This window comes from Scomber japonicus, chromosome 7 (assembly GCF_027409825.1).
Source record: "Scomber japonicus isolate fScoJap1 chromosome 7, fScoJap1.pri, whole genome shotgun sequence".
Taxonomy (NCBI): domain Eukaryota; kingdom Metazoa; phylum Chordata; class Actinopteri; order Scombriformes; family Scombridae; genus Scomber; species Scomber japonicus.
The window spans coordinates 29,555,480-29,574,228 of NC_070584.1; positions in this window are offsets into that span (position 1 = coordinate 29,555,480).

The following is an 18,749-nucleotide window of genomic DNA, read 5'->3' on the forward strand; positions in this document are numbered from 1 at the left end:
GATTTAGAATTAGAAATTGGATTTTCACAAAACAAATAAAAAAAATCTCACTTGCACTTTCAGGGCCTCGATATCAGAACACTCTCTCCAATATAACACTTCACTTTGTCAACACGTTCTAAGACTACAGAAAATTAATGTTTCTTTCTTCTGCAAACTTTTCTCATTGATGCTTGTGCAATGTAAAAGAATATGACAATGTTGTTTTATTGAATGAGTGTTTTATTGAATATACTTTGTGAACTTACCACTGGATGGCACCAAAGTAAGGACTTTTCAAATCTTGCATGTTGCTTTAAGGGGTGAGCCATTTAACCAATCACCCGTTTGGTTTTGATCAGATACCAAATAATACCAGGGCTAGTATCACCATTATTGATACTTAGGCAAATACTTTTCATTATTAAAAGCCGCTAATGGGATATCATATAGGGAAGAGAAATGTGTCATGATTTATGGGTTGAATTAAATATTAATACCCTACTTCTGGAAATATCATTGAATAATTTGCCAAACGTTAGGCTTTTTCTTTTACTATTCACAGCAGCAATACTTCATCATATGCTTGTTGAAACCATGAAACAGGTCTTAATGGTATAAATAACTGTTAATAAATGTTTTTTCTTTAGTATTCTGAACAGCATATAACAGCAGCACATATGCATAATGTAGCACTTGTGTTTATGTGCCCAGAACGTAAGATAACATGACATCGATCTTTTTTTTTTCATAGTGATTCTACTGCTGCAGATATCAATGCTCAAAACAATATTTCATTTCAGTAGTATTCAAATTTTAGGGCTTGATCTTCCCACCTATATTTAGAAGTATATATACCATCTTGAGTGATAAAATCCTTGTAGATGGCAGTATAAGTGAACGTTTATAGCTGACTCATCTACATATAAGCTCAGTTACCTATAGAATGAAGGTCACAGCTTTCAGGAGATTCAAAATACGATATGGCAGAAACCCCCTTTCATGATTTCAGTCTCAAATGCATCAATGCGTGTGGATGCTTCTTTGAACTCTCTCTCTATTCTTTGTGATTTCCCAGAGTGCAGTTTGCCTCAAAATAAGATTCAGACCTGTGAGCACAGGCTGAGAAAATGTAGCCTTAGCTACCCTTGGTTTGCTTTCCAATACAATTTCACAGTTAATTCAGGGGAGGTGAGGGAGCGCCAGACAGTTGAGTAGTGTGGTTGAGGTTCGAGCCATTTCATCCACCCAGATTTCCTGTTTGGTGAAGTGCTGATTAGAGTGGAACTGAAACAGCTCTGGACTGGACTCAATAAGCTTCCCACCACTGTGGCCCAGCAACAACTTCGCACTTGTTTAGGGGGAAGGCAGATGAGAAAGATAACCTTTGTGATCAGGGTAAAATTCAAGCCTCAGCAGCATTATAGAAGGTGGTCCATGTTTTGATTAGGGTTTTGGGTTTTTTTCTTCTTCTTCTCTAACCCACTTTTTTATGTTTTTGATACAAATTGTATTTTTGCCTTTGTTTTTTGTTAATAAAATTTTAATCAATGTGCAGAATGAGTGTAATTTAACAGCCTAATCATTACTATTACCTGATTGAATCTATACAAGAATGGTATTTGTCAGCTGGCAATTGAGTATACATTAAAATATGCATGTTGAAACATTTTATTTTTCTGGCATTGGTATAGATTGTATATGTATGTATATGTGTAGTGTAAACCTAGTCAAGAATGCCCTTACCATGTCAGCGGATAGATAGTTAAATGTGTATTGCTGCATAGTGTGTTCATTTAAATGAGCTAGTTGACACACAGTAAGATTGGAGCTTTTTAAGGCCACGGGGCAGTTGTGCATTTTGTCCAAATGGCAAATTCAGTCTCGACAGTCCACCAGCTTTAACAATGCAGCAGCACAATGATCCTAAATATACAGAGAATGAGTTTTTTAGGGGTCAAGCAGAGGACTGTCTCAGTTCATCTGATCATGTCCAAGAAAAAAGTCATAAGTGGAGTTGGCTGTGGTAGAAATCTGTCAGAGTATCTCTAGCCTCACCAGGGAAGTTTCTGCACCAAATATTACATATGATCACTTTATTTACATATATTAACTTCTTCAATTACTTCTTCTATTTGTGGAACGTAGTATAAAAAGATATGCTTCCTATACACCATTAATCATGTGTGGATTTAAACCTTTTCAATTAAAGCAGAGAGTTGACACACTGTTTCTTTTCTTTGTGCTTGATACAGTAATTACACATGATTCATGACCTCCTGTAGAGGATACAGAGGTTTAATTTATCATGCATCATCTTGCTCGCTCTTTGAATGACAACATGCTGATAGGATAGGACACAAAGAGCAGGACAACATATGAGAAAATATCCCTTCTGCTCAGTAATGTGTGTCCTACTAAGGTACAAAACTAATTATTCAGTAATAACAATCCTGGATGGTTGCTGCTGCTGACTTGTGGGCTCATGCATTGGAGAGGTAATTTAGTATACAATAGATAGAAAATCAAAGGTCAGACAAGCTTGATTTTAATACATTGTACTGTGACTTGTTTTAATAATTGACGTCATGGCCTTTAGCATTAACATTAAAGGATAATTGGTACAGTTAACGTGAATCACAGCCTGTTCTCATGATTTATATAAATGACATTTGTATATTTGTTCTGTAACCTTGTGTACAGCTGAGAAAATGAGCTTACTTAACTACCAGTAAAATAAACTCTAGCAAAAAACAAACAAACAAAGAAAAGTGTTTTTTTCATTAATCCTGATTATCATTCGCTTTTCCAAAGTTTTCAGAAAAGCTGCTGAATAAATTAAGAATTCAGGGTGTCGTTGTTGGTATAAAGTAGGTGTTTCAGGTTATCAAGCTTAACATTGAGACAGTGATGCTTACCAACAGGATTATTACATTTAATTTAAACAGATAATATAAGAGTTAAGTCCCTTCTCTATTATTTATCCCAAAGCAACAGACATCGACAAGAACTAAAAAGGAGCCTCAAATATTCAGAGCTTGTCGTCTGTTCATTTTACAAGCTAATTGTCTTGCAGACGTAGCCTGCATGGGTGAGAAGGAAACCTGAGCCATTTATAAATGGATATAATTATCAAGAAGGTGCTGCACTGCAAAATTTCTGTCAACACAAGCGCACAAGTCTCAAATGCAATAAGTCCCTCGATGCACACGCAAAAATGGCTGACCTGTCGATTTATCATCAGCATACGACAAAGCAGAGATACTTGGGGGACTGTGATGTTATAGATATCGGATAGTCTATAAATCTAACAAGGACCTATATCTCGGGGCACTGAGGGAAGGCATATGATAAATGCAGTAGTATGTAGTCATCTCTTCTCATAAACACCGCAGTGGGATGAATTAATTGTTGCAGCTATAGCTACATCTGAAAGCAAGTAAAAGTATAAAAGAGGAGCTCATTATGGATGCATACTGAAGGACTTGTTTACTGTGAGACAGATACATTTAAATATAGACAAAATGCTCAATATGTTTAAAGCACTTTAATGGGCTATCGTTTTAGGCTACACAGTGAGAGGATGATACCTGGTGGGGAATGCTGCTTAAATGTTTCAACACAAACAGACATCAATGCCACCATGCCCTGTGTTAAATAAAACATTGACAAATGCACAGTTCATTCCTTGAACTATTCTTGACAACAGTTGAGTTGAATATTAATCATGCCTGTTGTGTAGCTCAAAGTATTCGCTGCACTCTCATTTGAATAGAAAGGGAGAGAGAGAGATTTCTGTGACCATCGCATTTCATAGGCAATCCTATTAATAAATCACAAGGAAGACACAAATCTGTATGATTAAACTCTTTACCAACTCTCCGTCAACTATTTGTCAGACTTCTGTTTCTATCACTTGTATAAATCATGGCAACTTGTGCAAGACATCAAGCTGGGCCTGTCTTTGATCCTCCAACCTGTCACATTGCATTCAGGTCTGGTAGAGCGAATGGTAGTGTCCCGCAAGGCATGTCTCATGATGGTGCAGCAGGGAAAAGCTGCTTGCCGCTCTCTTTGATGAATCCCACCAAGGTAAGATTTGACGTGCTGGGCTCCATAGTTTACTGCAGCACAATGAAGAGACTTCTTGCAATCAAGGCAAAAAAAGTTCAAAGGGAGCCGACTGTCGTGGAATTCTTTTAGCGTTTGTTTCTTGTCAGGAGCAGGAGATGTGTTAGTGCATGTGTGTACTCTGTGTATATGAGACCAAAGTGAGGCGATGAACTGAAAGTGCCACCACTTCGAATGTCACACATTTATAATGAACACATGTTCTGTGACTACTCTATTCTTGTACCTCGCCAGTGTGATACATAAACACTTCTTCTGTCAGAAGGTCTCTATTGGGGGCGAGTAAGTGGTATAAGGTGAGAATCCCTGTTGCTGAAATCATCCACTCTACATTCTCAGTTTCAAGGTTTGATTAAAACCAGTGGTGCTCAATCTGTGGCTCAGATGGTTCAGTGTAGAGCACCATATATATTTCTGTAATAAATTGGGAAAGGCAGACTAATGAACTGGACTATATCTGCCTTATGTGCCAGTTTGCCTCCTAAACTTTGGTTTTCTTTTCCCCGATGTCCTGCTATGCATTAGAAATTGTGAGGTCATATCTTTAATTGGCAAAGTAAAGTGCACGGCTCTTGCCATTCATTTTGCACCAAACACTGAAGATGACATCACCTTGTTACTCCTCACAAACACAATTTACACAAACCAACTGGAAGGCATCATAAGACATGCATCTGCTGATAAAGGCAACAAACGTGGCAAAATAATGATGCATGCCTACATTATATTGGTTTCTGTGCACCACTCTGCAGAAGGATAGATCTTCAGTTATAATTATCTGATGATCAAAATTATGAGATTTATTGAAATCATGGGATGCATATGGGGTAATAACAATAAGATAAAATGTTTGATCGCAATATGACATAACATTCACACTGATATCAGTAAAGGGCAAATTAAAAAGATAGGTCTTTAATTTCTTATTAAAATAAAGATCCAAGGGAAAGGTGTTTCACTGTTCAGGTCCATAAAAAACAGCAGCCTCACCAGATTTCTCATGGGACACCTAAAAGTCAGACATCAGATGATCTGAGAGTGTTGGGACCTAAAATTAAAATGAATAGTAATCACTGATATATGAAGGTGCTAGGTTGTGTAAGGCTTGATAGTCAAGTATCTAAAAGATAGTTACTGTAGTGATAATGATAATAGTAGCTATAGTGCAGTGGTGTGAGCGGTGTGGTAAAGCATTTTGCTAGCACTGTTATCTTCTGTTTAGGGAGAACAGTAAAAAGGGCAGTTGCCATAATTGAAGTGGCTTGTAATACATTTCTCAGATGAAAATGTATGTTTTTACAACCTTGTTAAAATGGCAAGTAAAATTTAGATCATTCAAAAATCACTCCCATGTCTATAATATGCATCTTACTGTACTTTCCTTGGATAGGCTAGCAAACCCTTGAACTTAGAAGTAGAAACTTTGTGTCTAGTCATTTCTTACAAAAAAAAACCCCATATTCAATATTCAGTGTCAGATATAAAGTCACTTAATTAACAAAACAATTATTTATGACAATGAGTGAATGTATGGAAGCACTACACGAGGGAGACCTTACCCATTTCTAACATATATTGATTTAAATGCCATGATCAGCACTTAAATCTAACAAAAGTAACAAAAGTACAGTTTAAAGCAGGGTTTCAATAATGGTGCATAAAGAGTGGGTGGTCTAGTCTGTTTTGGCATGTTTTCAGACATGACACACACTGTTGCCTATTTCTTGGTACAACATGAACTTGTGCTATTTTCCTCAATTACTGAACATTACTACTTTATTTTTTGAACCATATTTTGGCAAAACTCTGACAATTCATTTGCTTTAATGGGTGTTTTGAAACTTTTCTGCAATATGAAGGCCTCTTAGCTTGTACCAAAACAGCCTTTTACCCTATGAAATTTACCAGAAAATGAGGGAAAAGGCTGGTAACTCTTAGGATACATGTGCTAAATTTTTTTTAAAAAAAGGTAGTTGCCATCATTTTTTTTTCACATGCAGTTGAATTATACATATCTCTATGCTCCTCTGCAACATAAATACTTCAGTAAGTTTAATTTCACTAAGAGAGCGTCATGTGTCATGGTAGATTTTTAAGATTTCAAAGCAGTGAACGTACAGTAGAGCTATGGCGCTATTACAGTTCCTTTTTCAATTTGTAACAGTCTTTTTAATGAGCCTGGGACCAGTGCCTAAATCAAAGAAGTCAATGAATAGCAAATTGGTGCAGTTCTCAGCAGCAGCGTTCCCTCTGAACCTGCAGGAACCTTTCAGAGATAATCAAGGTATTAGATAAGGTAATTGGTGTATTAGCTACTACTTCCCACTGAGTTGCTAATTATTTATCCAGCTTGGGAGCAAGTGAACTTTAACATTGGATAATATATCTTGTTCTCCAAAAAAAAAAAAAAAAAAAAAGGGGAAAAATTATAGGCAAAGCTGTTGTGAAATCATGATTGCAATTACGGACCATTCTTTCTGGTGAAGTCTACACTCGCTATGACCTTAGAGGAAATAATAAGATGAGGAAAAGAAAAGGTCTTACTGTAGCATTTCAAAAGGTTCGGCTTGGAAACTGTGGAGCAATATGAGAAGTCTTCATTTTATTGCTCCTGAAATAAAGCCCTCATCCTCCAACACATGATGGCTCATTAAACCGGTCTACAGATGGAGCTTTATGGCCTGCAGGCAGAATGGAGAGGTGAGGGAATCAGTGCTTTCTATTTGTATCAACATACTGTACACAATGCAATGACCGGCTGAATTTTCCACATGCTGAATCCTCCATATACCTTTTCAAACATAAAGTAAGCAACATTTCTGTGAAGTTAATCTTTTAAGAAGAATCAATAAGAATTGACTGTAGAATTTACATTAAACAGAATTAACACCTACAGCAACATTGATTTGTGAAGTGGATTTTTTTTCATCAATTTTAAGAGTCCATGCTTCCAGAAATAAAACCCTAGATCACTTTATGCATACACAAAATTAGGTTCAGATGGACAAACAAAAATAAACTATCCTTTAAATGAATTCCAGACCAAGTAACATACATTATTGCAGCTTGCCTACAGTATAAAGGTTAAACACCTGTTTGTGGTTTCAACATTCATTCGTCATAATTTCCTCTCATGAATACAAACATTGAACAGTTTGACACATCATGACTGAGCAGTTGTCAAGCATGCTATAATTGTTTAACCAGCTAATTAATAAGCCTCTGTGATTACAATTATTATATCTTCATAGAACTAATTTCATCATCAACCTTATTAAACTGCATAATCAGACTAATAGAGTGTGAATGGGGTAGTCACTCTGCATTAGTTCACACAGGGCTGTGTTATTTCCCTTTTGGAGGAAGCCAACTGTTTGTCTCAGTATTTGTTCTTGTATATATATGTAACAGCAATATGTGTGCATGAGAGCTACTGTATTGCATAATGAGTAATATAAACCACCCGTTTCAGATTTATTTACAGTATAGAAGTCAGTGTCCACGGTAATTAGTGAAAATGGAAATCGAGACAATAAACAAACCTGACAGCACAAAAGGTAATGCATCAAGGTAAGAACTGGCTGTGAGTTCCTGCTTTAAAGTTCACAAGTAATTAGTTTCCCATGAATTTCTATATTTCTATGTATGCAGCAATGTATTTACACAATATACAAATCTGAAATGGTTTAAATATTTCAATAAATGCAGGTTTTTTATTATCCAGCATTCATCAAATTATGATTATTATTTTTATTATGATTTATTTTTATTTGGATGACGCTGTCCATTATATTTACTTTATTAAATAGCCTTGTAATGAACTGAAATGCTCAACCCACATCACTGCAGCCTGGGACACACACACACACACACACACACACACACACACACACACACACTTTGATCTAGCGCTCTCACCCACACTAGTCAGTTAGTCAGTTGCACTCTGACTATATTAATATTAATACATTTTAATACAACACTAATTTACATGAATACAGTGCAGTGATGATTGGGCATCCCTGCTCAACATATGTACTGGGTTTGTTCAGCTTTCATTTTTCTTTCCCTCTTCATATTTATTTATTAGTGTTTGTTCACTTGTGCATTTCTCAGCATATACAGACAAAGTTGCTCTTCTAACTTTTCAGGCTATGTTTATAGTAACAAATTGCAGTTGAGGTTGTGTTTCCATTAGGATTAACCCTACCCTAACACTTACCACTTCACCATATTGTGACATTTGCAGCCTCTGTGTGTTATCACATTATTTTAGTTCATGTAGACATTTTCTGACACCTTCCGTGAGCTGGCACCCTTCAATAACTGTTACTCTTCAAGTATAAATAGTGCACCATAGTCTTTACAGGCAGAATAAATACATCTTTACTTGGCCAATAGGATGTTGGTTATTATCGTTTCCATGGTTATGATGTCTTTTCACGCTGGAGCTTTGGTATGAATATGATGGCACTGTAAACAATATGATGATGAGCTTCTTTCTTGATTGAAAGTCTAAGTCTGATACCAACAGCGCAGAGATAAAAATAAATGCATGCCCTTCATTACCGTTAATCAAATGGTCTGATTAGATCATCAGAAACAAGGAGAGTGACAGAACCATCTATATGGGGAACTGGATCACTTTTTTCTCATTAACCTGTAAAGACTATGACACAAATATGATCAAAAAACAGATTAAGATCAGGCAGGGAGTTTTGGTCCTCTGAAATGAGGCCAACGCGGAAGTATTCTATCAAAAGGCCACCAGGGGGCGACCGTTTTGGTGTCAAAAAGACTTCTGTCTCAATACAAGTCATTGGAGAATTCACCAACTTCTCACTTGATTTCTAACCTCAGTAAACATTTTCAAAATGTGTTTATGGTCTCAATCGCTAGTTTAAAGCCTTCTTCAATGCAGTATGATGTTCATTTGTGAAATTTTGGCCTCCCTGATTTTATATTTGGCGATAAAGCAGGATATGCATTAGGGCGTGGCTACGTCGAGATTGACAGGTTGATTGACCAATGTCCTCGAGATCCAGCCCTCGCAACCTCCCCGCTCCGCCCATGGCTCCGCCTCATGCCCATATATGTAGAATCCGTGTTTTTATTTTTCCCAGCATGCACCTGAAATTTTCAAGATAGCACTGCCCAGATTCGAAACTATTGGCTTCCGAGCAGCAGTCCACAAACCAATGGGTGACATCACAGGTGTTACTTCCATTTCTTTTATACAGTCTATGATTAAGATTCAGATCCAGAGTGACACATTGCATGTCAAAAATAACTCCCTTATTGTCAGGCAACACTAGCTCTTCTTTCAAAGAAAGCAACCAGCTGAAATGAGGCATAAGTGACTCTGGAGGCATTTTCACAATTGTTCAATATGAAGAGAGAATCAGGAATGATTGTTGTGTATTGACCAGACTGTCTGAAGGTGCCTCTACTGTCTAATAGATGTTTTCAAACTCAACTCTTTTTGAAAGTCAGGCAAAAAAAATGGGTTGTCCACATTAAATGCAAATCAGACACTGAAGTTGTTTAAAGAGCCAACTGAAGTCAACATTTGAATTAAATACGTATATGCAAAATATCCTAGCCTTAACTTCAAACATTGCTATGGTGTAGACGTGTAGATGTCTTTTTTTTCTCTTACAGTATATGTGAAAAGGGAAGGGTTTTACCATAAAGCTTCACTACTTTACTACAAAGCGCACTCTACATTGTAAGCCCAACAGGATCAAATCCAATAAACCCCCACTGAATTGTGGAAGAAAGTTCTGGCAGAGCAGTTAATTTTTCCTGCTGCACTATTTCAGGACACTGAATAGAGGGCACAGCACTTTCAGTTGTCATGATTTATGGCAAAGTAACAGCCTTGTTAAAGTAACTCCAATTACAGATCCTCTTTACCTGGTCAGGCTTACATCTTCACACATCGAATGCGTCTGGAAACCCATTTGGGTCAGAAAAAGCCTCCACTGACCACATATCTAAATCATAGGGAGACTGGTCAGAGCATGAAAGACTCCCTGCCCCTCATCTTTCCAGGAGAAACTTTTTGAGCACTTCTCACTCTGAACAAATGATATCTAGTCTCCCTCGGCGCTTGCAGCTTTTGAGAAATGTGTAAAACGTGTCAAGATCACCTTCTCCACTTTACGGTGACCTCAAAAAGCTTTTGGGAAGTTTTTCTTTTTTTTTCTTTTAAAAAGGGACAAGGTTCGACCTTCACATGACAAAAAATATCAAGTGTTCAGTGTTCATTTTTTCCTACTATTTATGCACGTATTGTTGGCACTCACTGAGATCATTAAAATGACTCGTCTCTGGTGTGATGGAAAACTGGACTTGAACACTAAAGTAAAATATCACCTTGAATATGATCATAAACTCCACAATCTGCCCAAATGAAAAGGAAAGTCAATGACAGCATGTCGTACTGTGTCGAGCCTGGTATGTGTGGATCCTCAAATGACTGCAGCACCTTCTGAATACTATTATATGATTCCTTTTTTTGTTCAACAGGCGAATAATTACTGTCCCTTTTATATGCACACGCTTTTTATTTTTCTCATTAGCACCTCTAAAAGTTATTAAGGTTTCTGCATTTTATGAATAGTTCTGCAGTTTTGTTTTAATCCTTGTATTTGGATTCTGAGTCTGGGTGGAAATGCTTGTATATTTTTAAAAGTTTCAGATATGATGATGATTAAATATAATATATGCACCTTTAATGGCTTTTTTTTGTTGTTGCTGTAATTATGAAATAGCATACTTCATACAATATGAATAATAACAATAATAATGATAATAATAATAATAATTCAAATAATAAGAATAATTTAACCTTGGGCCTGGTTCAGCTGAGTTTGTGTTTATTATATTGCTTCAATGCAAGCACACTAATTACAGTATAACCCCTCAATGTTTTCTGATATCCTCACGATCACCTCATAATCCATAATAACTTCACTCTCACAGCTTAAACCCCACATGGGAAAGTGAGGGCGGATTGAAGTCAGAATTACATTTTTTTACTCCATACTTGCTTTACAAGTATGGAGTAAAAATGTAAATGTAACACTTTCTAAAATATCCTCGATCTCAAGGTCAAAATTTTAATTTGGACAACATTTTCTTACTTTTCCAAGAATGTTCTCACCTACCAAAATGTCCCCTCTTTTCAAAGTCTATTTCACTTCAAACATTGGAGTTGGAAAGCAGGAACTAAAAATGTCCCCAAATTCACACAATGCCCTCCCTCTCTCTTGGGCTAAAGCTTCAATTGGAAAGTGCAGCTTTATAAGCATCTGAATGGTTTCATGCTGCTGTTTGTTGTGCTTCTTAGATTCTACAAATACGTTCACTAGTTCCTCCTGAGGCGCAGATATTCCTGAGCAAGATGAGTTGTTTAGTTTATTTGATGTCCACGAATGCACATAACAAACTTTTTTTTTTATGCAACTGATGTATAAAAAACAATAATTAAAGCTGCAAGCAGCGATGAACGGGCCCTCGCAACCCCATGCATGTCGGTTTAATAAAGACAAAACCAACATGAGAGATGTAAAAGAAACTACAATAAAGGTCACAATGTCAAAACAAATCTCCACAAAACAGGAGCCAGACCCCAAAAAAGATGATTACAGAGTAAGCCGTTTACATTAGATCATGTTTCCTATAGTATGTCTCACCAGCTTTGAGTATAAAGAATCCCTTTTACTCCTCAGACATCACTCTATTTGTGCGACATCTGTAAAGTCTCATATATTATCCATGTGCCACGCCAACGTACGTACTGTATGTGCTACATTTTGCAACTTCCATCAAATGGGTGCAGTTATCAAGATAAAATGCTCCGTTCCCTCACACACTTAGGAGATGTACATCAAGCTGGTGAACATTTAGAAGTGCTTTTCTAAAAATAGAGTCCCTGCTGGAGATCCATTGGACATAGCTAAGCAATCATTCACATTAAACACTTTCCACACACACGGCAAAGGACATCTTTCATTCACATTAAACACTTTTCTCACGCCAGCAGAGGACATCTTTCAGTCTCTTTCTTCTTACGGCCAGATCTGTACATCATTGCATTTTGTGTGTGTGTGTGTGTGTGTGTGTGTGTGTGTGTGTGTGTGTGTCTGTATTCCCCCCACTGCTCATGTCCTGACTGAAGAAACCTTGCACTGAATAATCTGTGTCAGTGAATGCCACCGTTTCATTTATAACACCATGAGATCAAAAGCACAACTGCAGAGGGAAGAAGACATTTACCAGTAGGCCAGAGGGGTTCAAGGAGAAAACTCTACCAACAGTATGTATTGCTTTATAAGAAAACATCACACTTACATACCTTTATAATGTTATTTATCATTCATAGGTGAAATCAGCATATTTAGTGTTTATGTCATTATACTAGCAACAATTCCATTAAAGCTGCAGTTGGCAAGTCTTATAAAAGTAACCTTTTGTCATATTTGCTAAGACTGTCACTATGTAAAGACAGCATTACATGAAACTAGTAATCTGTAAAAAAAAAAAAAACAAAAAAAAAAACAGGCTCATTTAGCCCCGCCTACTGCTCCTACTGCAAATTGCCAAAATCCACCACGACCGGAAAAAAGACCCAATCAGAGCCAGGACTGCCAATCACTGCTCACGCACAGGCCCCTCCCCATTCCTTCTCACAGGCCCCTCCCCCTTCCTCCTCAGCTCGGTCAAGCTCATATATACCTTACCTAGGTAAGTTATAGCCATGTGAAAGTCACTGTAAAGTGTTTTATATCTAGCTGTGTGGAGTGTAGTTCATGTATTACTGATCACGTGCACATCCATGGTCGCATGCATGTCAGCCTCTTCTGGGGGAGGGACTTTGGAGGTAGGGCAGGAGTGCAGCGGAGAGGGAGGGGGAGGAATCTGACAGTTGTACTTCTTCAAATTTGATGCTAAGTCCTCTCTCTCCTCAAAGTAACCAACTGCAGCTTTAAAGCGATTTAAAACCCTCAATTATATTATGTATGTATATTTCTCTCTATATTCTCAAGTCTAGTCATCTTCCAATATTTGTTCAGCTAGCTCTTTTTTGTGCCTTTATGGACAGCAATCGTTTGCTATGGTATGAAAGCAAAGGCTATCATCAGGTTTGACTCTCCTCAGGGGGGAATTATTGACAGTAATACAAATAATATAAGAAAGAAAGACTTATTTTTCAAGTTTTGTAATTTAATTTAGTGGTGCCTTTAATATACTTTCAACGTGGCTTGTCTACTATGACAAACAGTAGTGATCTCCTATATTTCCCAGTATGTCTTTTAATGACCCTAAAAAATACAGTTTGGAAACCCCCCCCCCCCCCAAACTACATCATAGATACAGTATCTGAGGAGAAAGATGCGTGTAGACGTTAAAGCACTCACACACGACATCCAAATTACTTTAAGATCTCTTTGAGTCATTGCCCAAAAGCTGTTGTGAAAATAGAAACTCGAAGAGCGTAATCGTCTCTCGGTTACTAGGTTATCCACTGAGAATACCACAGTCATTTTCAAGGTTTTAAATTATTTGTAAATAATGCATCGGGCCATATGTGAGTCATACAGTATACAGAGCCTGTGTGAGTATTTTCCAAGGCTGTTGAAAATATTATGAAATGTGAGTGTGTGTTATATCTTTCATTTCAATATAATTATTCAGCTTTGCAGTTATTGTGTTGTCTGGACTTCCCAGCAGGGGTTAATACTTATCAGAGTCATTGTTGTTCAAGCATTGCCAAGAACTACTGTTCAACGATTACCTTGGGACCCAGTTCAGTGACCTCGAAAGCGAGCATGATGTGTGTGTGTGTGTGTGTTTGTGTACATAACACACACATCTGCCTGGGAGTTCGTGCATGTGGGTGCAGCAGTCTTTTTTTTTTTTTTTATCTCTTTTCATCCTGTTTTATTTAACAACCATAATTGTCTCATCATTGATGTATCTTGTTGTTTAATGAACTGATCTAAATGATAATGGCAATGTAATGACACCCCTCAATAAATATTTAATCTAACCGCAACATGCTCCGTCACCTTGAGAGGGCCGTAACAGAAATTGAGAACCCTTTCAATTAACGTCAGCCAGTTAGCTGGATCTTGTGTACTCATTGATCCTGCTATATATTAACTAGCTGTGTTACTGCATTGTGAGACTTTGTTGACGTCTGCGTAGGCTTGCCTTGAAGAGCGCTCTACGCATTGTTAGCTCTAATGGTCACATTAGTCATTTTACGATGATGGTTGCCTTGTAATAATTACAGTCATTATGGTCTTACACTGTAAGGCTGTAACTTTGAAGGTCACCTAAAATTATTTCCCTTCCAGCCACACACTACAGTCATGAGGCCCCTGCTTACCCACTGGAAACCCCCCATGGTTGCTACTGACAGCAGCCCAGGACTGTGCTCGAGCCCCTTCAGTACATACTTTACTTCAGCTGCTGCTTGCAAAACAAGAATCTCTGCTAAGGTCTCTTCTGCATTTTCGTTTGATGTGATGACATATCCTCCTGTCGTTGTCATGGTTCCTGCTGCTATAACCTCTGAACGTTGAATGCTTCAGTGAGCCGGCGGAGCTCACAAATGGTCTAGCAGACATGTTCAGGGGACTAGCCACTGTGCAATGCCAGCGGTAGGATCATCCAGGTTCTGCCACGTCATGGTCAAAGCAAGCCGAACCTTCTGCTACCCTGGAGATTGTGTTAAAACTAGGGATGGGCATTTGAATATGTTTTCTTGATTGATCATCGGGAAAATTAACGATCAATTATCGATTAATCATTATTTTATATCTTAAAAATGCCATGATACTGGACGCTTGTAAAAAGCAGCTGAGCCCGAAGCTCCAAGCCAAACTTCTTCACATATCAATCAATACAGCGCTCTTACACACAATTGAGCCTCTTTTAGAAACACTTCCAAAAAAACAATCAAATCTAATAACAACTTAATCAAAAAAACAGAATATTACTCCGGACTGACAGTTTTTGCCAAAATATAACGTTAAAGGACTCCAACTTGCACCCAGCCGAGCCGAAACAGAGAGACAAATATCACCCCGTCAAATATCGCCCCCCGTTGGTAAGATGTCTCATTTCTGCCACATAGTGAAATTCATTGCATTGCTTCAAGACTCACACTACGCGAAACAACTTCTATTTGAAACCAGTGTTTGATCGATAAAAATTGTTGCCAAAAACAGGTTTGCCAAATCTGTTTTTGGCAAACCTGAATTTTCTGTTATACTTGTATATGTAATCATCATACCTAAATTGAGACACTGTTTCCAGGAAGAATCTTTTCAGCTAAAATCAGTTAACTTAAACAGTATTATCATATTGGGCGATTTCAATATTCATGTTGACTGTTCATTTCTCTACAATTCTCAACTGATTAACAATAATCAGACCAATGCATGATCTTGATTCCATCCCTACCAAACTATCCATGACTTTCTTTGTTAATGACAAAGTAAATATTATTAATGTTTCCCTGCACACTGGTATTTTCCCTGCTTCTGTCAAGTGTGCTGTAATCTCATCTCTGTTGAAGAAACATAACCTAGTTTCATTTGTGATTAATAATTACAGACCAATCTCCAATCTCCCTTTTCTAAGCAGAATACTGAAATACTTGGAAGACTATCTTTCAATTCACTCTATCTATAGATATATACGATACATACCAGTCAGAACCAATCATAGCACTGAAATAGCTCTCATGAGAGTGATCAAGATCAACAGTGACTCACAGAGAATTTCCATGATAGTATAACTTGATCTCACTGCTGTCTTTGACACTGTTGATCATGACATTTTAATTCAATGGCTTCATGACTCATTCGGTTTAGCAGGTCCTGTTCTCAGCTGTTTTCTATTCTACTTAAAAGACAGGAGCTTTTATGTTTCAAATGGTAATTTTAAATCTACAGAAATGAAAAAAATATATATATGGGGTTCCACAAGGGTCAGTCTTTAGGCCACCACTCTTTAATGTACATGCACCCACTTGGTATCATCATAAAGAAACTTTACATACCATTCATATGCTGATGACACAGTTGTTCATTTCACCTTGCTGTGGTGATCTCAGTCCTGTTAACAAACTACTAAACTGTATTGATGGTAGTTATTACTGGTTACCATGTCAGTATGTTGGATACTGATCTCAGTTATGAAAATCACATTACTGTACATTCATGTATTCATCCCAAAAAGGTTAGATACTGTAATGCTCTATTTTTCAGGATTACCCAAACAGTCAGCAGGATGGCTCCAGCTCAGTCAAAATGCAGCAATCAGGATCTTCACACATACATGAAAATTTGAACACTCTGCTACTCCTCTATTAAGCACTTGATGGCTTGGCTCACTGGTACATTTCTGACCTGCTTACTGATTATAACCCGATCAGACCTCTCAGGTCATCAGGCAGAGCTATACCAAGAGTAAGATCCAGATCCATTGAGGTTGCCCTCAGTTATTATGGTTCTGCTATTTTGCATAAAGCTGCCTGTTAACCTGAGGTTCATGGCAGTTTTTTGAACTGTGTGTGTGTGTGTGTGTGTGTGTGTGTGTGTGTGCATGGACCTGTGGGGCAGGGGTTTCTATTTGATTTTCTAATGTAGTGTGCTATATGAATAAAATGTGGCATACATTTCTTCTAACTACTTCAATTTTACAGGAAAGCTATGTTCTTCTAAGGGTCATTTCTCAATTGGATATATTATATAGTGCATGTAGAAATGATCATGTATTTGTTGTCAGTCTAAACTTATAGGGACCTAAAGATTCATGCTATAGCTAGAAACAAACAAGCAAACAAACAATACAGATTAAACATATTTTAAAAAGACACAACTCCTGAAACAGCATCATTGACCTTAAATGGGGAACTCACCTTGTGGACACATTAATGGATTTCAAGGTATTTGATAGGGTGGGGGTGGGGGTGAGGGGGTATGACAGGGAACAATTTCTCTTTTGCTGAACTGAAGAAAAAAAAAGGGTCACTTGAGTGTAAAAAAACATCAAAATTTTAATGTTCAATTCATAGTCAGTGGTGCAGATCCAGAAGTGAACAGCAATGCATTAGAGAGTTTTGGCGCTGTGGTTTCTGGGGTTAAGGCTGTTAAAGTGTCCAACAAGGAAAAGGAATAAAAAGGGGGGGGGGGGTAAAAGTAGTATATTGAAAGGATGGTACAATGTTCTGTGCCAAAAACATATTATAGATTGATGCTGCTATTGTTCTGATATCTGTAGTTTCCAAAGCAATTTTAAATATGATTTCTATCAGTGTTATATTGTGGCATGGATCGACACTGGACCTGACCCTTGAATACTAACACATGCTTCAAAAACTTCAATTATTTAATACAATTGGTGCTATAAAGCACATTGAATTGCCATTGTGTATGAAATGCGCTATATAAATAAAACTGCCTTGCCTTGTCTATAAATCAAGAGAAACTAAATGTATGTATGATTCTTGGAGTCCTTTGTTTAAGTGGAACCTTTATACCTCATTTATGTGTTTATTATGTTTCTGCCTTCAATCCCACAAATTAACATGATATGACCCATGTAAGGTTATACATAATCTGCATGCGGTCATAGATGATGTCATGGTTACGTTTTTTTTTTTTTTCACCTTTTGGCTTTAACATTAAAATGGGGTGAAAAAAACTTTTTTAATTATGCTCCTGAGAAATGTGTAAGACGCTGTTTGTGGACTACACAGTTACATTAGTGTGGTAAATTGCTATAAATTTGTCCCGTCCAGGATTAATTACAATCTTTATTCTCTATGAACTGAGACAATTTGTAATTAACATTTGACCCATGTGCTCCTCAACCTTTGAGCATGAACAACTAATTCATGCGAGCTTGTCCCATGTAACCTCATTAGATCATTGTGTATGTGTGTGCGTGGAAATGTGGGTGTAATTGCTGGATGAAAGCGCTGGTAATCAAGCTGTACAGCCAGACTCCCAACCTTAAGTGACACCAAGGCTGAAGTATGCCAAGGGAATGTCTGGTTTAACGCTCTGAAACATTTTAGTGTTTCCTGAGCAAAACTGTGGGTCACAGTTAATGAAAACTACAGTTTGTTACAATATGAGCTTTACGTTTGTCATTCTGGACATTGGGTTTGGGTCACCAGTTATGATAACAAACACATTGTTGAGGTGTCAATATGCATAAACACTGGTTCAGGTTGAAATTTTACCGTTTCATTTCGTTTTCCAAATACATTTGATTTAGCTGGGTGTTTTATTTAAAGATGGTATGATCCTCTGAAAGCTCATTTGTTGACCTGTTGAGCCTACTTTTATCAATTTCACTACATTTCAAGATCTCAGTACTCCTGTTGTCCTCGAGTCAAGGAAGGAATGGAGGAAGAAGGAAGGGAAGGAGGAAGGAAGGGAGGAGGAAGGAAGGGAGGAAGAAGGAAGGAAAGGAGGGAGGGAGGAAGGAAGGAAGGAAAGGAGGGAGGAAGGAAGGAAGGGAGGAAGGAAGGAAGGAAGGAAAGACAATTTGACCCGGGAGGACGACCCAAAGGTTAACAGAAAAGACCCCTCCAAGGCATATTTTAAGAC